Below are 25,809 nucleotides of genomic sequence, written 5' to 3' on the forward strand. Positions count from 1 at the left end.
ACTTTCGCTAAACTAGGAATAGTGTTATGCAAAAATATAAATGACACAATATTAATAAATTATAAAGACATTATTTAAACAATAAAAAATATATAGAAAAGTGGAACAAAATTATATTAACTTTTGAAGACAGATTGCAATTAATAAAAATGGTCTTATTGCCAAAAATACTATATTTAGCATTAGCAATACAGTTAATTCCTGAAAGATGCATTCTTAAAGAAATAAACTCATGTTTAATAAAATTTTTATGGTATCCCAAAAAGAATAGAGTAGCTCTAACTCATCACATTAGACCCTGGAAACAAGGTGGATTGAACATCCCAGAAATAGAAACATATGTAAAAGCATCTGTGCTTAAAACTACAATAGACTGGATAAACCCAAATTATTTTGCCAAATGGAAAGAATTAACAACAGCTATATTACCAAATTAATTTAACCTGTTAAAAAAATTTTAATAGTAGACAAATCAAACAAACCCTGGTACATGCTATGCATATGTATACAATATAATATAATAAAACCTTCTAAAACAACACTGATTAATCATTACATCAATTCCTTTAGAAAACTTATCGATGTAAACATAGATCTAAAACTTTGGTTTGATCTTTTAACCCCATTTACCATCACTAAGAACTATCCTCATGAAATATATAGGGAAACAATAACCTCCTGGGAACAAAATGGATTCTTATGCTGGTTTCAATGTGTAAATAAATTAAATGTTTTAGATATACATATGATAAAAACTGCTTACAATATTCCAACACAGGACTGGTTAACCTTACAAAGCATTTTAATGTACACTGAAGATTTATGCAGATTAATTAATAATTCCTCATTTAAAGATATTCCAAATCTAATAAGTTTTCTGTATGAATCTTTATATAATAGTTGTTGAAAGAAAAAAATAATTCCAAATCTATATAAAGAGTTAATAACATATAAAACAATTCCTAAACCTTCATACTGGCAGTTCTTAACAAAAGGTCAGTGATTGCAGTTAACAGAAGAAACTAAAAGTAACATCTTACTATCAGTTAATTACACCTCTAACACACAGCACTGGAAAATATTTAACTGGAAATACTTACATAGAGCATTTTTAACACCAGATAGAATTAAAAAAATCAGTACTACTAAAAACGTATTTTGCTGGAGGTGTAAAAAGTCAAATAAAGCAGACTGGATTCATATTTTTTTATGAACGTAATAAAATTAAATCATATTGGAATGGAATCAATCATTTTTTACAAGCTTTATTTAATTAATCCTTTACCTTAACTAAAATATTGATAATACTAAATGTAAATGAAGATCCCTACCTGAATAAGACAAATAAGTATTTGTTATGGACAATACTTGCTATATCTAGGAAATGCGTAACCAGAAGGTGGAATTCAAATACACCCCCGACCTTGGAAGAATTCTACACTTTACTGAAGACAACTGCATTTATGGAAATAAAAATCAAAGAACTACGAATCTATCCTAGGCCACTGGCAAATAATCCTTGGAAGAAAGTTATATCTTTGTTGGACACTCTGCAATAATCAATATTGTATTTCTGATAACTGATCTGTTATATATAATTGAAAGTCAGGCTATTGTAAATATTGTATATAGTTGTTTAAAATGATATTTAAAAATAGTATGTAAATGTTATTTTAATTGAAAATAAAAATAATATTTGAGGAAAAAAAAGAATTTGTAATATCACTGTTTAGTACACTGGAATGGTAATTAGTAAGACTTTGCTTTAATAAGGCAGTACTGGGGCAGCAAGGGTTTTGACATGTATGCAGCACCCATGAATGAAAAGTTTAGACCATCTTTAGTGAAGGAGGTTGTCCTAGCTTTCGTCTGCTTCCAGGTGAGCATGACCCCCGCTCCAAGAATGCCACCAGCTATGCAGCCAATTGTTGAAGTTCATTTTCTTTTGTCAGTATTTAGGCATCATTCTTTGTAAAGGCAGGACAGCACTCGAGACCAGAATCTGATTACATCCAAGGGCTGGTGCCTGGGTCAGCACATATTTTCCCTTGCTCTCATTAAAGCTGTGAGAAATAGAGTTACAAGGGATTTGTCTAGAAGTGGTATCATCATTCACAAATATGGAAACTTCTCTGTGGTGTCCTTTTAGTATTAAGCACAGAATCACGTAAGCTCCGACAAATCTTATTCCATGTTTCTCAGGGTTGAGGACCACAAGTCATTCACTCTACATGGACAAACACCAATGTATATTCATATTCATATTCCTATTTGCCCATTGTAAAGAACTACAGAGCCCTTGTGATACTAGGGATTCTGGCACCAGAGAAATAAGTAACTTAACCCCATTCTTGTCCATTTTCACCTCACAGCAAGAGGTTCTCTGGTTCGATTCTCAGCTGGGGTGCCTTCTATGCGGAGTCTGCATGCCCTCCCTGTGGTCACGTGGGTTTCCTCTGGGTGCTCCAGTTTCCTCCCACATCCCAAAGAAATACAGTAGGTGGATTGGACACTCTAAATTGGCCCTAGGTGTGATTGTGTGTGTGCCTTCTGTGGAAGGTTGGGCACCGGGCTGGCAACTTGACACTGTAAAACTCCACTGCCAATCATGAGTGGACAGATGATCCACTGTGGCGACCGCTAACCGAGAAAAAGCCGAAAGAAGAAGAACACTGTTCTTGTCCAATCTCATGAGCATAGTGCCTGTGTATTTGACAATGGCATCACCAATTATTAGTACATTTCTACTTTAATTCTCTGAACATCTGGTAGTGGAAGGATTATGGCCCACAGGCTGGTGACTCTTTGTTATCTGAGAGGGTGGGGATGCTGTGGTAGTGCATTTATGCCAAGACTTGATCCTTGTAGATCTAAGAGGTTTTTGAAGCAATGTTTTGGCAGACTTAGCATATGTTGTTTTGGTGGGTACATGCCTGTTTGTGGATGACTGTGTGTAGTCCTCACAGACCTTTGTTTTAAGACAGATATTTTTAATCACATTAATAAGATATCCAGAGATCTTATACATTGTAGTGTGAGGATCATGAATTAATTCACATTTCACATTAAGCAGTTCTTACACGTCTTAATGAAACCCGATACAACATGGCTGACTACAAAAGGAACAACATCTGATTTGACATCCATCTTTGATAGGGGAGTTTATTTTTGCAAGTATTCAATGAGAGAGGTGTTAACCTAAAGCTCATCTAATACTTGGGAGTTAGAAGAAAGGTGACAAGAAACAACAGACAGACGTTACAAATCAATGGCAGAATTAAAGTTTACATTTTAACAATTTAAGATATCAATAACAGATACTTCTCTTCTACGAGATGGTCTGAGACAAATTTTAGCAGATTAGTGAAATGAAACAAAGGGGTATTCAGACAAGGTTACAATTATAGTCACTGTTATGGATTATAATAAGTAACTTGCAGTTCACCATGCACTGAAGCTCAACAGATAGCAGCAGGGATATGTGCTGATTGAAACAACGGATAGCTGTAAAAGTGGATAACATGGGGGTGATAATAATATTAGAAGAGTTAATTTTAGTGGCTTGGATATATGGAGTGCACTGTTCTCTTATCACTTCATGATGTGTAACTCATGACAATCCTGGAAAAGAGGGCACAAGGGTAAGCAAGGCTGGCACTGATATTTAAACAGACAAGACAATAGCTAAACCAGCCCATCAGTTTGAACTTCATTCTTCCTTAAGTCAGTCAATCACCAAGAACAGTAATGAGTCATTTTCTCTCACAAAGCAACAGCATTGTTTTTATTGCACAGTTAGCCTCCTTTCCTCCAAGCACAATCAATTGCTCTCATAATGTCTTGCCATATATTTTTTCAAATTCATCAGAACATGATTGCGATCAGTGATCCAGTCGTAATTAACTGTATATTATTCAAACACGTTTTTTCTTTAATGAAAACATATCAAACTTCCTTCATATGCCATAGCCTCTGTTCTGTTTTTTTTTTGTACCACTGTGGTTACATCTTTCCATAATATGTAATAAAAGCATGGTGAAGTCTCATCATACCTATGCTCATGGCCACTATTAGTTACAACCTTGGGTACATATGCCAGCACTGTAACCAGAGACAGATCATTGTCAAATGAGGCACTAGACACGCAATAAACTATTGCCCCCATTGCCCCAGTTAAGCCATGAGGCCATTGCCTTGCTTTCTGTCCTCAATTATTATATACTCATGTTCAAATGTTTCAATATATCTAGTACTTTTTTTCTCTTTACATTTAAAATGATCAGAGAGGTTTAGATTTCATTTAAAAGTTTCATTTCAAATTTTAGCAACAACATAAAGAGCTACTTGTTAAACAAAACAGAAAATTCCTTATATTGACAACACCCTCAACATAAGCAATAGTAAACTGCTGTGCTCTAATGCCGCAAGACCAAATGAATAAAGACCAAATCATAAGGCTGAATACTGAAAATTTTGCAGCATATACGGTCGAAGCATAAAATATTGAATATGTCACAAATATTGCAAAACTAGTTGTCAACACCATCATATCACCTTGCAGCACTAAAAGCCTTAAATGAGGCTATAATTTTCATCAGCCTCCCTGACCTTGGTCAGGTTTAAACTGAACAAGTTTAAGCTCTTCAAGTACACTTTCCTGAGATGAGAACAACAAAGTACTAAGCCAATATACAAGTTAAAAACAAAAAAATCTGCCACATTTTGTTGACACACACTTAACTGAAACCCCTAAGACTAAGCATTTTTGTCCCTTTTAGTGCACTGGGACTTCAGAGTACTGTCTTTAACTGAACCACATGATTTATATAAAACATGCCAATAGGTGCTAAGCTCATAAGTAATTAAATACATAACCACCTTAAAGGAATTGCTGCTAATAACTATAGAGAATAACTTCATACAATAAAAAACAAATACATTTCAATAGTAGGTGATAACTACATCACCAATGGCTCAAGAGTTCTTGGAAAAAAATAGTTTAAAATTTTAAGTTGATGTTATAAATTACTAAAACATAGCCTTCTTTCTTAATACACTTATATAATCAATCAGTCAGCCCCTGGGGGGTTACAAGCATTAAGTTTCAACTGCCATAATAGCTCCTTGTATTCAAAGAGATTGTCTAAATCCTCACCCTTTTCGGAAAACTCTACCTTGTCAGTTTCAAAACAATACATTTCTTAAAATGAGCACAACAATTTCGGTGTCTGTTCAAGGTATTTGTGCATTTGCTTCTATTAATATCATTAGTATGTTTCCTTATCCTGTCTTTTAGTCTTATATATGTTTTACCAACATAGAAGGCCGGGTATGTGATTCAAGTGGCCAAATAAAGTACCTCGGTGGTATCACAATTGCATCTACTGGGCGGGACAAGGCATACTTCTCTCAAATCCTTCCACCATTACATATGGTCCACTGTTAATAAACCAATAAAATTTACAACTAAAACATACCTTCATACAGTTTGGTCTTCCTGTTTGTTTGGTCACCATAGAGTTCTTCTCAAATAAATTTTTCAAACAGGGACCATTGCTAAAAACTACCTTGGGGTAGATACCCAACTTTTCTCTCAAATCAGCTGTAAATATAGTGGTCCAAATTCACTGGATAGCATCTATGTATTTAAATACATTCCTGTGGTAAGGTAAAACAAGGGATAAATTCATATACTTGTCCATCTGCCTGATGTGACAGCCTGAATGATTAATATCTAGTCACCCATCTCTTTCAAAATTAAGGAGTAGGGGTAAACATATTCCTTCTACCCTGAAAGTCGTTTTGTTTAATTTTTGTATGTAATGCTTCAGGGTATCATCTCTCCCTAAACATGAAAATTAGGTTATCAACTTTATTGACAAAACTACTGTTCTCTGATAAGTCTTGATAGAGGAACCATCTGACTTTTCCCAGTCCCACACTTTTTATGAGAAGGATAACAACTCTCATAATATAGATAAGAATTGGAAAATGTCTTCTTACAACATGTGGCGATATATGTGCCTGCCAGAATGCTCTTACTGAAAACAATGTTCAAATAATTAATACTGGTAAAATCTACATATTAGGTGATTTTCAAAAAACTTGTCGAACTTTCTAAGTATAGTTTAAATTCTAACCACTGATCCACATTACCGCTCCATAATATAAAAATGTCATCCAAACATCTAAAATAAGCTTACGTCAGAGGATAATATATAGAAAAGAACACATAATTATCTTCTCAACAAGCCAAGATTGCATTAGTATATGGGGGTGGGGGGTGAATGCTGCTCCCGTAGCTACTCCTGATGTCTGGTGGAAATCTTGCATGTTTCTTATAGTGCAGGATTCTTATTTTATACAATTTTATCAGCCAGTGAGAGTGTTGTCTTTTCTCAGCCCATTCTATAAACTGTGTATGACAGCCACTTGCCCAATAATAATCATTCTGACCATGTTTTTAATATGGCAACTAGAAATTGCAACTCTAAATTTAAACAGTATTTTTATTATTATTAACCTCACTAGTGGCATAGAGAGGTAAAGCACTTACCAATGCCTGGATGACCCGAGTTCAAGTATTGATTAGGGTAACTGATGGCACAGCCATGGAGGATGGGGGTGTCTGTTTTTAAGGTCATTGGTATAGGCTTGAGTTTATAGTGAGACATCACCAAGCTGAGCAGGACGAAGGGCTTGGATGCAGGCTGATCCAAGTACACATGGAGGATACAACTTTAAGTCATTCCTTGTCAGATGTACAATGTGTCATTTGGCATGTACTTGACTAGACACTTTTAGCAGCTGGAGTGACCTCAGAGGTTCCTCATAAAGAAAATACAGGGTGTTAACAATGTTTCCAATGTGGATAGGCTAAAATCCCTATCACTTTACGCTGTCTCCTACTGACTATTAAGGTGTGACCTATGCCTAACTGCTTGTCACAAAATCCAGCCCAGATGAAGTTGTTATACATCCACAAGACAAACAGTATGAGCTTCACCCAATCTAAGGATCTAAACCTGGTCTGCTACTCAAAGCATGCTGGAGAGACAGATATGTCTCTCAGAGATGACACCTTCTTTGGAACAGGCTTCCTACTCAAGTTAAGCAGAGCCCTGTTCAAAAGCAGTTTGGATCAGTGGATGGGAAATTACAAATTCACACCTGGGGTAGTGCATATGACCCTTTTGGATAGGGGCAATCTGAAAAATACTCAAGGCATAGGCATAAACCTGTGCCATCATCTTGCCCATAGGGATCATATATCGGGAAAAATCAGGTTATATTGGCTAGCATGCAAGGGCTCTTAAGCCATTTGCCTAGTAATCTCCTATGATCTGATGAACATATGTCAGTATGCTGTGACGTAGAATAAGGCTAGGGACAGTCGACCAGACACACATGCACAATGGCCGTGGGTGCTGTATCCTGTACCCTTTATGGAATCCCTCACACCACAGGCATTACGAGAGATCAATGTAAGGTTGACTTCCTTAGAAATCAAGGGGCAATCTTGTTGTGAAGGAAAACCTACTAGGAGCAATGGACGGATGCAGTGCTGTAAAGCCACAGCAAATGGGAAGACTTTAAGGAGGCTGAATTATTAATTTTAATCAGATAAAATGAATTACATGAAATTTTCTCTTGGTGGATGAATGTGAAGCACTGGTCTGATTAAATAAGTTATTGGGATGCACAAGCCATAAAGATGTTCACTAAGGGAATCAAACCCAGAGAGTGACAGCCAAAGGCACCACATAGTATTAACTCACTGTCTTTACCAGTACTCTGACGTGCAGAAAAAAAGTCAAGACCATCACAGAATAAGAGGGCCTGAGGCACTTTCCAGAGTAAAGCATGAGGTTTGGATAAAGTTTTTGAGCTATTAAAAGCAGTTATGAAAGTGTTCTTTTACAAAGTAAAAATCCTATAATTTATCCAAGAAAAACAATTTTGTTATAGACAATATATAATGTACCATTTTTGCGACATAAAGGTATATGGTTATCAAAAAATAAATGCATTTTGTGCAGCTCTTTCCTCCAACTTGTTAAGTATAATTTCAGATAAACAATCTCAACATGGACTTTTAAGCTCTAAAACACAAAGAAATGAGTGAATGCATTGACAGTATTCTGGCATTTTATCGTTCATGACATTTATATTTGGTTGGGGCATAAAGTGAGAAAACGTAATGAAGTGAAAAAGACAGTTATGTCCACATCACCTCACTTGTTTGCTCCATGTATGACTCTATCTACTCATCTCCTTTATTTGCAAAGTCAGCCAAAATGTCTTGCAATTCTGATGCTAATAAAGGGATTTAGTACCAAAGAGAAGACGAAATGTGCTGCAAAGAATCAAAGAAGCGACTGCAATTCCATGTGACTGAACAATCATGCAGAACAAAGATTCCTGCAGAGGAGCAGAATTGTTACCAAAGTCATCTGTAAACAATTGAGAAAGATCAGCAAACCATGTCAATATAATTAATAAACAGACAGGTGGCTTAAAATCAATAACTGCACTGCAAATGTCATGGCTTTGTCATTTTGTCAGAGTGTAGCAGCAATAGTAGCTAATTGGGTGCTTGTCTATTACAGACCAGCTATTACAGCAGGGTAAGGCAATATAAATAAAAGAAGTAGAGGCAATTAAATTAGGCACACCATTTCTATCTATTACTAACCAATTTCACATCACGAAGAACAAAGTCTATCACCCCTATAACAATGCATATAATAGGCAATCATATGGAATCATGCTGTTAAAAAAGTCTGTTGCATGAAGTTGCAAGTAACTTAAAGAATTATCTTAGTTTCAAAAAATTCAAAGGTCTGTGAGTAGTTTGGAATTAACAATGGTTTCTTTTTGCCTCAAATTCCCAGCAGAGAGATTGGAATGTAAATATACCCATGATTTGATGTATTCATGTCAGTACGATGTTTCAGCTTTGCTTTGAAAATAAATACTTGTCTTGAGATTTAAAAGTAAGCTACACATTTGGAATAAAAGAGCTGAAACTGCAAAGTATATTTCTTATCGGTACTTGGTATTGCCATTTGTATTAGAAATACAGTATTTTATAGAGAAGTGTGTACTGCACGTGGGGAAAGTACACACTAGATTGTAAGGAATTTTAAGTCATTTACATACTAAATAAGGATGGATCCGAATAATGAACATAACAGTAAAGAGCAACAACTAGTACAGAAATATTTGCCACATAACTCAAGAGCATATTCATATCTGAATCACTTATGAATTTTTCAGGATCAAAGCTGCAGGACATGGATATCACAAACACTAATAGACTCTTTAAACAGTGTACCACGTATATGCAACCTACTAAGAAAATATTTCTCATTTGACTCTGTTTCATTCCTTTAAAGCTTACTGTATGTATTTTGGGATAAACATGACATTTAATAGTATCAAGCACTGTCACCTCTGAAATAATGCATGTTCTTTTAGTCAGAGTTTATCAGTGAAGAAAAAAATATGAAAGTTCCCATGGGGCTTTTGGATGACCTACAGACCAATGTTAGATTTACTGAATGACAAGAAACTTTGCAAAATACCCACATTACAGTTGTGGTATGAGAAATGTTAATCTTCAAAGGTGATATAAATGCTGTCACTAAAACAAAGTTAGTTGTTTGCTTTTATCATTTAGTTAATCCAATAAATAAAATTGTCCTATATCTGTGATTATTATATGCCTTTTTTTAATTATGATCACTTAAATCAAATGTTTTACTGCGGTGGTGGTGCTGCGGTAGCATTGTTGCCTCACAGTAAGACGTTGTCCTGTTCAATTTTCAGCTAGAGCGTCTTCTGTGTGGAGACATGCGTGAATGGGCGTACCTTTGTTGAAGGTTGTGCGTCAGGGCCAGCAACTCGGCACGTAAAAATCTACTGCCAGTCATTAGTGGACCGGAGTTCCGCTGTGACGACCCCTAAAAGCCGAAAGACACAACAACAACAACTTAAATCAAATGTTTTATCACATGAATGAGCTACTTGATTTAGACTAAATGTTACAGTAAAGGATTAGCTAATTGGGTAGCTGTGTGGCTAACCAATGGCTATGATTTGTATCATTAAGATTAGAATGTTATTTTATTCCAGAACAATGCTAACCCTGCACTGACTTTTTAGTGTGTAACAAAACTTGCATCTTAAATCAAAGCTAACATTTTATTTTTAACAATTGTTTTTTGTTAGCTAATCTGTGAAATTTCCATTTTCTTTTAAAAAGCACAAAGATTTAGATTTTCTTGAATCTTTCAAGGCCATTGAGTCTTGTGGCCATTTATAATTTGCTAGTACCCTCCCACAGGCCACACCTTTTTCCTTGCTAGTACAGTCTGCAGGCCACCGCTCCTTTGTTGCCAGTGCAGTCCCTCAGGCCACACCACCTTTTTGCCAGTGCAGTCCCTCAGGCCACACCTCCTTTTTCTTGCCAGTGAAGTCCCTTAGACCATAACTCTAAGCAGGCCATACCAGTAAGTCCTGGAAAAAAATAATGAATAGCCACCAAGTCATTTAGGTTATGTTTAAAGGAAAATAGGGAGTGGCATTACCTGACATCCTGGGAATTTTCCAGAAGATTGGAATGTGCTGGGTTATAAAGTTGCCCCCCCACCAAACTTCACTTATGTATTGGTGACGATTTAAGTCTCTGGTTTTAACAATGGCAGAGTCAGAGATGTAGGAGGTCCAGGGCATCAGGTATGCTAATGGCTCGGTACGTGAGAGTGATCTGTCCTAAAAAGTTGATAAGACAATGAATAAAGTAACAAAGCTTTCAGCATCTCTTCATTGCTCAGGGACATTAGTCCTGTTATCTTGAGAGTGATCTGTCCTAAAAAGTTGATAAGACACTGAATAAAGTAACAAAGCTTTCAGCATCTCTTCATTGCTCAGGGACATTAGTCCTGTTATCTTTTTGGTTAGGAACCTTTGGGGTCTCTCTAATCATTGTATATATTTTGTGAAATACATTCTAAAGGAATTACATAACTTATTTGATCAATGTTGAATATAATGAAGTAATTTTCATAGCTCCCAAATATTTGGCTTCCACACGGTTTCTGAGAGTTTTGTTGAAATTTGGAGCCATCTTTAGCAGATATGTACATTTACCTGCTTAAATCTCCCTTTTTGACAATTTCTAACCATACTAGTGTTAACATTTTTGCATCATTCACTATGTCCTTGCACTTTAAATCAATTTAAGGTGCTTTTGTAATTACCAGTGCATGTTTGATGGTTTTTATACTTTGTGTGCACTCCCTGTAATTAGTTTATTTGGCTAACACTGTTTCTTTTTCTGTACTTTCTGGTGTTTTTACATTAAGAAGGGTTTGCACTGTATTATGATGGCAGTATCGAGTAGCCTGATCTCATTCTAAGCTGCAAATCACTTCAGAGGGTCCTAAGTGTAAACTCGTTATTGGCCAGAGGGCTATTTTGTTTGTTCATTTAGTTAGCTTCTCTGTTTGTATAGTCATCCCGTTTCTGTGACACTGCCCACCTCACAGTGGCAGTTAACAGTACCATGTAAAGATTCAAACACTTAGAATTTAAATTTCCCTTGTAAAAGTTTTTCTCATACTTCATTAGATCTTAATTGTACTACTTTACTTGTTGAGGACTGCTGGCCCACAGGGTTAGTCTTAGATGGCCCTGACAGAAGTCTATAGTCATACAACACCCTAACTAGCCAGCTATACACTGTTCATGTATCATTGCTAGTGATCAGAAAATAAGGATCTGGAGCTATGGAAATTAACTTTCTTACTGTTTCTGATGCCAGTTTTATGGATACAGGCATCCAAAGGTAATGTTGCAATAGTCCCATGTTCACTGATAGCCACTTAATTCTCTCATTCTTTCTCTCTATTTGATCCTCTACCCTATAATTTTTTTATCTCTCTTTCCCTGTTTTTTTACACGCAGTGTAACCTTAAATATCATCGCTGATATTCCTTCCTTGTACACGTTAATGTAGTTTCTATACCTTTCATCTTTGATAGTTTTTCTCCCTTCACTTTCTTTCACTTATATAACAAAAATAAATAAATAAATAAATTAATTAATTAAAACAACAAAAAAAAAAACCCTTCTTTCCTATTTCCCTCTTTCTTAAGCTTTGTATGTGAGTGCATGTGTGAGTGCATGTGTGAGTGACTATTTTCCAGCTATATTTGTTTTTTTACTATGACTGAGAAGGTAAGGCCCCTTCTGGCTTTAAAAAAATGCCAGAAGTGTGGCCACAAAATTCCATCATCTGATTTTCATTCTCTTTGCATCTATTGCTTATGTCATCTAGCCCTCATTGAAAGACAAAATAAACTTATTTTGAAAGGCTTGATCCCTTCAGCTTTTAGTGAAGCCTTATCTACTGCAGACAAAGCCAACACTGAAATTTCCTCACTTTCCTCCTCATCTTCCATGGACAATGGAAAAAAGAGAAGTCTCTTGGTTCTGACTTCTTTGTTGGTTTCGTGACCTAAGAAATTGAAAACCTCGGTTCGGAGGCCTCTGATTCAAAACTACCAGTGTCAAAAACTGCTCCATCGCTGGTTACTGTCAAGCCATTTGACGTTGAAGGTCCCAGTGCAGGAAAAAATTTCTGCTTCACCTACCATGAAAAAAAATTCTAATTCAAAGGAGTTTTTTTTTCAAGAACTTCATATTCACCATCTATAAGCCCTTTTGCTGGTGAGCTTCCAGAAGTTTTTCTGCAGAGGCCTAAATCTCCTTCAACATCATCTATCTGCACTACCAAAAGTCTTTTTGAATTCGAGGTGGAGAGACTGGTGAATAAAATCTTGTGGGTTAGAGGACTTACAGGACCCCTTTTGGTTCTGACCTCTTTGGGTCTTGGAACTGAGCCTTCTTTCACTTCATTGACCACTCCTCCTCTAACCTCCTTTGAGGCCTTAGAGTCTTCTGTTCCAAATCTCATGGCACTGACTGTATCAGTTCCTAAGAATTTCACATCTTCAGAACTGGTAATCCCCCAGGCTTTGGAACTAGAGAGCTCTCAGGGCCATAGCTACCCTGTCAGTTTAAGGGGGAGCAGAACTCAAATCTGGGTTTTTTTGGAGCCATTCTTGCTCCATGGGGCTTCAGCCCGAGTTTGCTCCATTCTATCTTCTGCCTCAAGGGTCAGTTCTTAAGAGCGGGGAGTGTCACCAGTCCTGAAGCATCCTATCTCAGTTCTGGGCTCCCTTCCCTCTCTGGGGACCAGCCTTTGAGACAATGGAGAGGGCCCTCTCACTAACAGTGACTCAGTCAGTACCTTCCCCCTCAGAATAGGTAACCCCCCATCTGGCTCTGTTATTCCACCTACCTCTCCACTGGGACAGCAGGTGCTGATTTCCCAAACTCAGGTTCTTTCATCTACTGACACTTCCCCAGGTTATCCCCTGAGGAGGTCCCTCAGAAAAAGAAGTGGAAGAAGAAGCACTTAGTATTCCCCCAGGAATCAGTCACCAAGGACACAAATTTTGGTGAGGGTGAGGGCCTCCATGGTCACCACCTGAAGATGTCTTCTTTGGAGACATCTTAGAAATTAAAAAAAAGGGGTGGCTGGAAGTCCCAAAACCCTTGCTAAGAAGAATCTGTTTACCTGCAGGATTTTAGCACCCACCTGTCTACATCTTGTGTGACTCTGCCTGCTGATGAACTCATTCACTTGATTTCACAGCAAGCATGGAAGATCCCAGACACCACTGAACCCATCCTCAAGAGACCTGACAGAATATTATCTGTCCCTGAAGATAAATAGTTCTGGGCCAAGGGGTTAGCAGTGGATGCCATGGTCATAGTGGCCACCACAAAAAAAGGAACTCACTAAGGAGAGTGCATATGTCCATCTGTGACTTTATGACTTTGCGGAACTTTTCAAGTTTTCTTTCATCAATGCTCTTTGACAGAACATCCTTGTTTGGTCCAGAAGTAAAAGAGTATCCAGGTGTGAGAAGGATGGTAAGACCCTTTCTGCTGTGGGTGTATGTCTCTCCACCCCCTAAAGGTCCTTTTCTAGGAACCAGAAGAGTGGTGGAAAAATGTGGTTCAAAAAATCCCAAGGGTCTTTCAAAGACATGCATAGAGGGAATTTCCCCAGGGGCAGAGGGAGTAACCAAAACAGAGGACACTGCCCTTGTGGCAGAAGTGGTCTACAAATCCAGGGCTTCTGGGATTCTTTTCCAGAGAAGCCTTTTCCGTGGTCCTGAAGGAATTCCTGATTGTCTTCCTTTGGAGGCAGTTGGGGGATGCTTGTCCTTGCACCTGAGCACCTGGTTAAACATAACAACAGATTCCTGGGTGCAATAGATCAAAAACAGAGGCTATATCCTTCCCTTTTCTTATCCTCCTCTGTACACAAGAAAATTCCCAATATTCCACCCAATTAGAGGGATTTAGCAGTGTAAGAAATACAAAAACAGCTATACAAAAGAGTCATCCTAGAAGGTTATCCAAGAAGTCCTGCCAGACCAGAAAGGATCTGTAACCTAGTCAAGATTCTTTTTGGTGACAAAAAAGACAGGGGACTGTAGACCAATTTTGGATCTCAGCATGCTGAACAAATCAGTTTGGCAAACAAAGTTACAGATGGTCATGGTACAGTTAATTCTTCCCTTTCTGAAGAAAGATGACTGGATGTGCTTGACAGGTCATCAAAATGTGTATTAGCATATAAAAATGGACAAACACTCCAGGAAGTTACTCTGCTTTCATCTGGGAGACAGTAATTACCAATTCAGAGTACCGCCATTTGGTCTGACCAAAGCCCCCAGGGTGTTCACTAAATGCATGGCAGTAGTAGCAGCTCACTTGAGACTGCAAGGATTCTGGGTGTTTCCATACTGTCTCATAACCACTTCAACCAGGTATCAGTTGAGAGGAGCCAGAGATTGCACTGTCAATATCTGTGTCCATCTGGGTATTATGCTAAGTCTTGAAAAATCCCAATTGATGCCAGTGCAAAATTTAGAATTCATAGGGCCTTGTACTAAATACAGAAACAACTATATCATCCCTTCCTTCAGAGAGGCTTCAAAGAATTTTGGTACAAGTTCAAAAGATAATCCACAGAAAGAGGGTTCCTGCTCAACTAGTTTTGCAAACTCTAGGGTTGATGGCAGCATCAATAACTCTAGTAGCTCTAGCCAGGTTTCATATGAGAATTCTACAATGGCTACTAGCTTCTCAGTGGTCTATTCTTCACCAGCCCTTGTCAGACCAAATTCTGATCACCAGTTATTGCAAGAGGAATCTTCTTTGTTGGATGGATTTTGAACAAATTCTCAGCGGTCACCCATTTGTTCTTCCAGGGCCCACAGCCACAGTGACCACAAAGGCCTCCCAGATGGGGTGGGGGGCATTTTCTGGGCAAGACTCTCCAAGGCACTTGGTCCCCATTAGAGGACAACTTGCACATAAATGTCCTACAGTTAAGGGTGGTCCTTCTAGCATTGCAGACCCTTCAGACAGCTCTTCCTCAGGGGACAATTGCAATTCAAACAGACAATATGTCAATAGATTGGGACATCAACAAGCAGAGTGGAACCAAATCTTACCCCCTTTGTTGAGAAGCCCACAGAGTGTGGCAGTGGGCAATCTCTTCCAACTGCTTTTAATAGCAATGCATATTCTGAGGAGTTCCAATGTGATTCCAGACAAGCTGAGCAGATGTATCCTTCAGCCTCATGAGTGGTCTCTCAATCCAGAAGTGGCGAAAATGATCTTCCATCAATGTGGTCAACCTTGCTGCGATCTGTTTGCCCCCCCCCCTTAAACAACAAGTGCAGCAATTACTTCACCCTGATTCGTCCTCCAGGGAAGTCACCCAGAGATGCTCTCCTCCACAATTGGTCCCTCGGTCTCCTGTATGCCTTTTCCCTGATAACTCTAATTCTGAAATTCTTACAGAGAGTGCTCAGGTTGAAAAGCACAGTAATCATCATATCACCCTTTTGACCTCAACAGATTTGGTTCCCCTTCCTTTGGCCTTATCTGATTCAACAACCCTCGATTCTGGACCTGGTTCCAGAACTTCTGTCCCATCCAGGTGGACTTGTTCACCCAGACATTTTGAGCCTAAAGCTGATAGCATCATTCCTCCAATTTCATTAGTTGCCAAGCGTTCTAATATTTCCTTCCCAGTACATCACATCCTCTTGTTGGCTCATAAGCCTTCCATTCATAAACTGTATTCCAGCAAATCGAAGAGATTTACTATTTGGGTCCATGAAAAACATACTAATCCCTTTTCTGCTTCTATAGAGCATATTTTAGACTATCTAGCCTCTCTTTTCCATGCTGGAGCTTCCCCTTCTACTATCAGATTACAATTAGCTGCAATTTCTAATTTCCACGATGGTTTGGAAGAATGTTCATTAGCCTCTCACAGACTTTGTAAATCATTCCTAAGAGGAATGGTTTTGTTGAAACCCTCTTTCAAAGATCCATCGCCTCCTTGGGATCTAAATTTAGTGTTACAGGCCATAATACATTCTCCCTATGAGCCCTCTGTGGAATGTGATCTGAAGTTTTTGTCTAGGAAGACACTGCTTTTGGTAGCCACAACCTCTGCCAGCAGGATTTCAGAGATCCAGGCCTTGTCATCTGAACCTCCTGATCTGATTTTTCACAAGGATAGAGTTTCATTATGAACAAACCACTCCTTTCTACCCAAGGTAGTGTCAGACTCTAGCATTAATCAAATGATTAATTTGCCAGTTTTCTTTCCAAACTTTTCCATTGCAGGTGAATATTCCTTACATTTACTTGATGTTAATAGACAATTACATTTCTATCTTCACAGAACAAAATACATTTGAAATCAAATCAAGTATTTTTTCTTTTCCAGTGCAAAGTTGGGTAAACCAGTCAGCAAGGTGACTCTGGCTAAATTTGGGCTGCCTTTCTAATATATATATATATATATATATATGGGTCTATCTTAGTACATCGACATTTCAAAATACCGAAAACGAATTAACCGACACCAAAACATCGAAAGTCATTTCACCGACGCCAGAAGATCGACAGTTCACAAACACGACATCGCATACACCCGACACATCATACCAACAAACAAAACACATCCCTATCCAACACCCACACACACAACACAAGCACACCAAAATCCTTACAAACAAACACTAACCCATACATACACAACTATCTACAACCCTGACCCAAACCCTTACCCTAACTCACCTTACTCGCACACCTCACCTAACCCAGCCCTAACCTCCTCACTTATCCCACCCTACCCCTACAAAACACCAACCCTAACTCACTTATCCCACCCTACCCCTACTAAACACCAGCATCGCACACTTTTACCTACTTTCCTCTATCGTCCGCCACTACCGTGATATACTTATCCCCTTTCCCCAGCAGCGCTTCTCAGCTGCGGTGTCTTCCTCCGTCGGTCTTCTGCCTTGTCGATCTTCTTCGATATTATGGTGTCGGTGAATCCGTTTTCGGTGTCCGAATTGTCGATGTACTAAGATAGATATATATATATATATATATATATATATATATATATATATATATATATGTATATAGTTATATACTTTTCTGCAAACTTGATCTGAGGTAATTGTGAGAGAGGGATTTGGGTAGAGGTGAAGCTCGAGAGTTTTTGGCTGCCAGAGGTGTAGTAACAGACAAGTCGGTTCCCATATTGAAACCAAACCCATCTTTCAAGGATAAACGAAGACAGACAACACAAATGGGACATTGTGGTAAGTACATATCTTGTTTTTATGCTCAGACACAGAAAATGGGGGCAATTAACTCTCTCTCACAAGACTAATTTCTTCAGTTTCCAGGCAGAAACCAAAAACTGGATAAACAAAGAGTTTTATTTAAAAGGACAAAAATGTAGTTACAGTTAGAATGTTTCAAAAACAGATGTAGCAACAGAAAAAGAAAACAGGAATCAAGTGCAATATACTTTTGAGATAATCAGACAAATCACCAATTTAGGTTTTAAATATCTCCAAACCGGTGCACTGAGGTGTATCTTCCAAAAAGAAACCAGATAGTGGCATTATGGATAGTCAGCATCAACAAATCTTTTAAGAAGACTGTAAAGGGAGACTTTTATTGAACTCACTGTTTTCTGATGACTTCCTGGATATACTTATCTCTTAAGTAGTAAGATCATCAAATATAAGCAGCAAATAACTGCAAATTCAGTATGACAAGCTTCTTACATTTTGCAGGCCTCCTAAGCTAGAAGTTGCTGTAATGGTACACTGTTTTACTGCAAGGCTGGTGAACAACTGATGGCACAAACACATAATTTACATTCTCTTCAAATCCCTTCAGACAACACTTGCATCCCCAACCTATCCAGTGATATCAACTCCTTATATGTCTTTTTTTTTCTCTTTTTGGGATAACACAGTCTATCATGTTCAAAAACAAATTTCATATCTTTGGACTGTCATTCCCTAGTGGTCTAATGGATAAGGCGTTTGCCTCTTAACCCATGGATTGTGGACTCAAGTCACACCTTGGGGTGACATCATCTAGGTGGGATTGATATAATGGTCAAGGTCTTTACCTTACAGATAAAGGGTACAGAGTTTAATTTGGTTCTTGACTATGCTTGTAATAGTTTGCAGACTGATAGGCTAGTATTTACCTATGAATCTATGCAACATTGAATTAAAACAGCAGCACTATATTGAGAAGAGTTTCAAATATATGTTCTAGTGGAATTAATCAAGTGGGAACTAAGATGATCCTATTAGTGGGAAGTCAAAGAGCCATGTAACAAACTGTAGTCTGTAGGTGGGATTGCTTGGAAAGAATGATTTCTGTAATCCTAAAAGCAGGGCTTTTTTGGGGCTGGTACTTTCTTTTTTAAGGGCAGCCTTCTTTAAGAACACCCTTTGTATCGGGTCGCACACATCGTGCGACCGGTTGTTTACATCTTGGTCCGCACGTGCAGAATTTGAATTCCTGAAGACGGTTGGACTGTGGACCGCGACCAGACAGCAAAGCAAGGCAGTCTTGTGGCTGAAAGGTAAGAGTCAGTGGGGGAGGCCAGGAACTCATCTTTTGGCTGTTTGGCTGGTTTACATTGTTTTTGATTTGTGTTTGTCTTCTTAAAGATGTACATGAGGAAACCTGTTGGAAAGGCAGTTATAGGCTAAATAGAGAAAAGGAAGAGGTAAAAACAGACATCTAGCATGAAGCGCTTGTGCTCATGTAGTATATTTTTTAGAGAAATTAAATACAGCAAGGACAAACAAGCGTAGCAATAGTTCTGTTCATTCTGTACTCGGAGTACATTTAATGGACATAGCCCAGGTGATTTGTTTGTCTTGTCTGCTGTGACATGTAAATTGGCAGTTTTCTAGGAGAACTACGTCTAAATCATTGGCTCATTTATCTACTGATATATACGAGATTACAATATTAGTAAAACCCAAGCTGAAGCAGTGAGTTATTTCTGTATTGTGGAATGGGTGATTGTTTCTGTTACCGAACTGCTACATTGTGAATTGACAAGAAGTGTACCATGAACAACTGACAGTCATCAAGCATTTCAGTCCCAAATTTGGCTATTTGATCATTGCAGTTTGCAATGCTTTTTACTTTCTAAAACTTATCGATCCTTGTTAGCTTTGATTTTGGAAATCCAAAACATGCTGCAAATGTGAGTAAAGTGCCACGAAATGGAAACGGAAAGAAAGCAGTAGTGGTTTGCAGGAAAAAGAATTAAGTGTACCCTTGAGAAAAGCTATCTTCCTGCAAACATAACATTGTACTGGGAAACGTGCGTTTGGCTGGATTACTTGTCATTTTAGAAAAACTGGTGACACTTCAGTTGCAAATGCCCGAACTTGCAAACTGTTGCTACCTGAACCTTTGAGTGTGCAGGATGGGTTAAAAAAAGGAGATGAGTAGAATAAGGTGGAAATCAAAATACGCACTGGTTAGGAGTAGACTGTGACTAAAGTTATACATATTTTCAAAATGGAATCTGTTTTCAGAGCTTCTGTAATGTGTGTAAACAGTGTGTGAGAAACTAAGTTCACTAAAATGACTTATGAGGATGGACATTTAGGGTAAAAAATTTTGTCTTAGCTGTCTTATTATATTGGAGTATGTAAATGAAGGTATTATGACAAAGACTTTAGGAGGGTAGGTGAGATGGCCTTACTGGAAGATTAGTATCAAAATGGAATTCAATTTTTACAAATGACTTGCAACAAGGCCCTTTATTCCTTATGTTAATGTATTTTGATTAATTGTTCTTATGCGTTATAGAAACTTTCCTTTTTGATACTGTGCCATTGCAAATAGTATATTCTTAGGGTTAGTACAAAAGATATATGCAACAATTAGTGTTTACATATAAGACTTTATGCTCTTCCCAGATTGACTTTTGGGGTGAGGGGACTAATAAATATGGGTAGTGTAATACATGTAGGACATATTTTAATAGGTAGAAATAGGATATAGCATGAACAGTTTTTGAAGTGCTCAATGAGTGAAGTTGTTGATCTGTAGAAAGGGTGATTGTGGGTTTATAAAGGTATGTGCGGGTGTAGTCTGGTAATGCTGACACCCTTCATATAGCAAATATTTAGGCACTGGGGTTAGGACTACATGTGAGGAGGGGGTCTGCTGGTTGGGGTTAGGATAAGCCCTAGGTGACAAGCTAGATTTAATGCTGTGTGAATGTTCCCTGGTTAAGGTTACAACAGCTAGGGAATAGAACATACATAATATTATTTTATAGTGTTTTGTATTTGTGTTTGTGAATGTATTAGGACTACATGTGAGGGGGGGGGGTCTGCTGGTTGGGGTTAGGATAAGCCCTAGGTGACAAGCAAGATTTAATGCTGTGTGAATGTTCCCTGGTTAAGGTTACAACAGCTAGGTAATAGAACATACATAATATTGTTTTATAGTGTTTTGTATTTGTGTTTGTGAATGTATTAGGACTACATGTGAGGGGGGGGGGGTCTGCTGGTTGGAGTTAGGATAAGCCCTAGGTGACAAGCTAGATTTAATGCTGTGTGAATGTTCCCTGGTTAAGGTTACAACAGCTAGGTAACAGAACATACATAATATTGTTTTATAGTGTTTTGTATTTGTGTTTGTGAATGTAGTGCATCTTCAAGCCATCCTGAGTAGTGGCAGTGTTACAGAAATGTTTTCTACACAGGTAAGGTGCAGGATTCAAAGAAGCATAGGGGATGTATAAGAAAAGTCATAAATGTATGTCTGGTTGTCAGTTATGGGACTGAGGGACAAATTCAGCAATGAAAAAAGTAAGAGTATATGAAGGGGGGGAATAGTAGGTTTTTCGTTATAGTATTAGGTGGTTTGTGGGAAATGGCAGATTTTCTTAGTGTTTTATGGGCACTGAAATTCAGGGTGGGAAGCCTGTAATAGTATTAATGTGGATTTTTCTGGGAGAATTTGAAGATGTCAAAGAGGGGAAAATGTTTAAATGGGAGAATGAGTTGTGATATGTGATGACTTTTGTGATGTCTAGCTGTATCTCACTGACTGTCAACAATTAAATGAGACGTCCCTCACTATCCTGCATCAGTAAGTTCATGAGAAAAATATTTATAATCTGTTCCTATTTATTTTAGACTTTGTCCAGATTTCTTGCAATAAAAGGTTGAGGTGTGTGTGCGAGATAGTGAAATGCCCTAGTTAGGGTTAGCGGGTGGTTAGCAATTTGCTTACGCTCAAGCCCTGTACCTTAGCTACAGGAAACAAGAGCCTGAATCCTCTACCCAAAATATGCAACTGTTTTGCTTAGCAAATGGTATCACTGTTGTGTGTTCAGAGTTTTAAAGTGGTGTTAGTAGCACAGCAGGTAGCATACTTTTGTTTTGATGCAGAAGGCTGTGGGTTCTATTCTCACAGCATGTAGATGGATTGCTGATACTGTGTTAGATTTTAAGAGGGTGGGGTGCTGCAGTCCTGAATATGTCCTCCTTTGTATAAGATGCCTAGTAACAATGAACCTGTTTTAGTTTGCCATCCATTCCCTATTGCAATATTACCAGCTTATCATTTTAATGTATCATAAACAATTTATTCTTCAAGGGCAACAGGCAATGAATTTGTAGATAAAATACTTTTTTTTTTTTCAAAATCTCTTTATTCAGTTTTCCAATAATACCAGTATTACAACAAATCAAAGCCATAAATCAACAATACATATAGAAAACATAAAAGCTAAAGTCAAACTATATACACTAGAAGTCACTACATCAGCAAACAAAAGAGAGAAAACTTCTTAACATTAATTGAAAGAAGAGAGATAGTATAAGGGGCATAATTTATAAAGAGATATAGGTAGAAATGTAATCACTTGCTATAGATAGGTATCCTAGAGAGACATTTAGGTGTATAGACAGGAAAGGAGATAAGCTGCTTGTAATGCAAGCTCTACTTATGAAGGTCTGTCTTAACAGGTCAGTGTGGGGTCCATCTTTAATTCTTGAGAATTACATCTAGTAAATAACCCCAATATTTCTGATAGTAATGCTTTTGTTTTGTTGTTGTATAAACTAATTTATGAGATGAGATATTTTTAATAGCTAAAGTCTTCCCATATGATTGGAGATGTGACAGTCCAATTTTTTGTGATGTAAAATTTAATAAGGACACACATTGTGATAAGGATATGTTTTAAAATTTTTGGAAGTTTATTTGTGTTAGTGTGCAGTATAGCCATCTTCTATGACAGGACTGTTTTTTCATATCCCATCTTCTCTAATCTAGCTCTTAAAGAGCACCATAGGTTGTGTGCTTTACTGCAGTCACACATAACATGGAGAAAGTCAGCTGTTTGGGTTGGGCAGTATGGGCATATATGCGAAAATTTTGGATTGAACTTCTTTAGTTTTGATGGGGTATAGTAGAAGTTGTTATTAATCATAATTTGAATGTATAACAGCTGCTTAAAGGGAATAAACTTGATCGTATTTTCAATGGCCAGTCTTTTGCTTTCTTCAGTAAGTAATTGGCTTTTCCCTTGCCAGTAGGTTGAGAATAATAAAGAATTCTGATATTTTATGTTCATTACAAGTTCATATGTCCTAGAGATTGTTTTTCCTTTAGTCACTAGATTTTTAATTATTAGTTTAACTAAGTTAATACTGCGGTGGTGGTGTTGCGGTAGCATTGTCGCCTCACAGTTATAGACGTTGCCCATTTGATTCTCAGTTAAAGCGTCTTCTGTGTGGTGACATGCGTGAATGGGCATTCCTTCATTGAAGGTTGTGCATTAGGCCTGGCAAGCCAGCACGTAAAAGTCTACTGCCAATCATTAGCAGACCGGAGTTCTGCTGTGGCGACCCCTAACCGGGAAAAAGCCAAAAGACACAAACAGAAGTTTAACTAAGTTAATGTCATGCAGGGTTGACATTAGTTTGTGGAAATTTAGTATTTATAAGATAATGGATTTGGCTAAGAGTGATATTAAATTTCTTAGGAAGATTGAGTTTCAACCTTAGTTGCAATATATTAGATTCTTTCCATTTGTAAAGTTCCCATATTGTACGATCTTTTTATCATAGGGTAGTTCGTTAAATTTAGGGGTTTATTATTTATTAGTAGGTTAGGATTTAGATGAAGTGGTTGCATAAAGGCAAGTGCATTAAATTTTTAATTAATTTGAATAGCTTTTGAGTAGTTAGGATCATATGTTTAATCAGTGGGTTTAGGTTCTTTGTGAATAAGTCTTTTTGATTTAAATTTAAAAATGGGAGAGATTTGGGGTTATATTCAAGGGATTTAAGTTGTTCAAACCAGATTTTGGTCCACTGAGGTGTCCAGGTGCTAGCATTTGAGTCATGAGTTATTATCTGTATTAGCCTGTAAACAGTAATTATGTTATAGTAAAGTTTGAAGTCTGGTAATCCCAATCCACCCTTATCTTTGGTAAGTACAAGTTTATTATATTTAATTCTGGTAGATTAGGGATACCATAATAATCTTGACATAGCTTTTTCTATATAAAGAAAAAAAAATGGGAGGAATATTTGAGAAGGTGGCATTTAATTGAAAGAGTATTCTTGGTAAAAGATTCATCTTGATGACACTAGCTTTTAAAAGAAGAGACATATTAATATTCTTCCATCTAGTAATATAATTTTCAATATTGGTCCATGTATGTAGTAGATTATTCGTTATGATTTCCTTAAAATTGGGAGTATATAGTATTCCTAAGTATTTTATCTGGTAGTTAATCTTGATCTCATTCTCAAGAAAGTAAAATTCCTTATGGCCAAGAAGATTCAAGGGAAATAGATGGGATTTATTTGGATTTAATTTATAATTAGAAATTTCGGAGAACCCAGCTTTTGCTTTGAGTATTTTTGGGAGATCAGTGGTGGGAAGTTGAAAATGTATATTTAAATCATCAGCAGAGGGTGAATACATAAGGTTTATATTAAAGATTCTAGGTATGTGATGGACTTTTTTTGTGAAATAAACAGGAGCAGGGGTTCTAAATAGAAATTAAAGAGGTAGGGTCTCGTGCCACTGGATATGGGAATAGGGTTGGTTTTGAGATTATCTATCTGAATAGTTGTAGAAGCTTTCTGATATTCTTTATAAATTCCTGAGGAATTACAATCAAAGGCAATACATTGAATAGAAAATTTAAGTTAACTCTATCAAAAACCTTACTTGCATTAGCAGCAAGAACATATCTGGGGCACGTATCTTTGTTAAGAAGTCTGATTGTGGTATCCAAGAGGACGGTGTTGTCGCTTGATTGCCTATTTATCATAAAGCCCATTTGTTCTTGGGAGATGATGGAGGGGAGTATATTTTTGATCTATTTGCTATGACATGAGCTAGAATCTTAAGGTCAGTATTTATCAGGGCAATTAGTCTGTAGTTGGTTGGGTCAGAGTTTGGTTTGGGAATTAGTACAGTTTTGGAATTATTAAGATAATTATCTGTTATACCGTATTGTATTATATAGTTGAAAACCTTTAATAGGGCATTAGAGACAGGCTCCCTGAATTGTTTATAGAATTCAGAGGTGTAGCTGTCAGGCCCTGGAGATTTACCCAGCTTGAGTTTGTTTATCGCAGCTTTTTTCTCTTTTGGTTGGAAGGGTGTTTTTAGAAGTTTTTCCTGATCATCTGTAATTTGTGGGAATTTTATATTATGTATAAAATCACAAAGTTTGTCTGTACAGGGAGGAAGGGATAAATTATATAACTTATTGTAAATGTCTTCAAATGCGTCTACAATGCCTTGGTCCTTGTGTTTCAATAGTCCTTCATACTGTATTTCTTTGATCCTTGATGATCCGTTCTTAATATTTATTAAACTAGCTAGAAGTTTTGAAGGTGGTAGTGCCCATTCTGAGTATTGATATATTGATCTTGGCTCTAACAGAGAAATCTTTTCTAGATAGTGTTTATGCAGTTGCTTTTGCCAGTCGATCATTTTATCATCCAGGTCCTTTGAGTATTTATTTTGAAGTTCTAATTCAGCAGTCCTGATTTGGGTCTCCAGTTTATTTTTAATGTTATTGTATTTTTTCTTAAACCATGCAGATTTTTGGATAATGCTACCTCTAATAACCGCTTTAGCAGCTGCCCATTGTATGTTGTAAGGAATTTGAGTGGATATAATGTCTATATCGAGTTGGGCTAGAATACCATTAACGTCCTGTGCTACTTCTTGGTTTTGAATGATTTTAGGATTTAATGTCCAATTATTGAAATAGGGGACATTTTGTTTATAGGTTTAAACATTGAG

Source organism: Protopterus annectens, chromosome 7.part0 (genome assembly GCF_019279795.1).
Source record: "Protopterus annectens isolate FY-2018-M chromosome 7.part0, PAN1.0, whole genome shotgun sequence".
Classification (NCBI taxonomy): Eukaryota; Metazoa; Chordata; order Ceratodontiformes; family Protopteridae; genus Protopterus; species Protopterus annectens.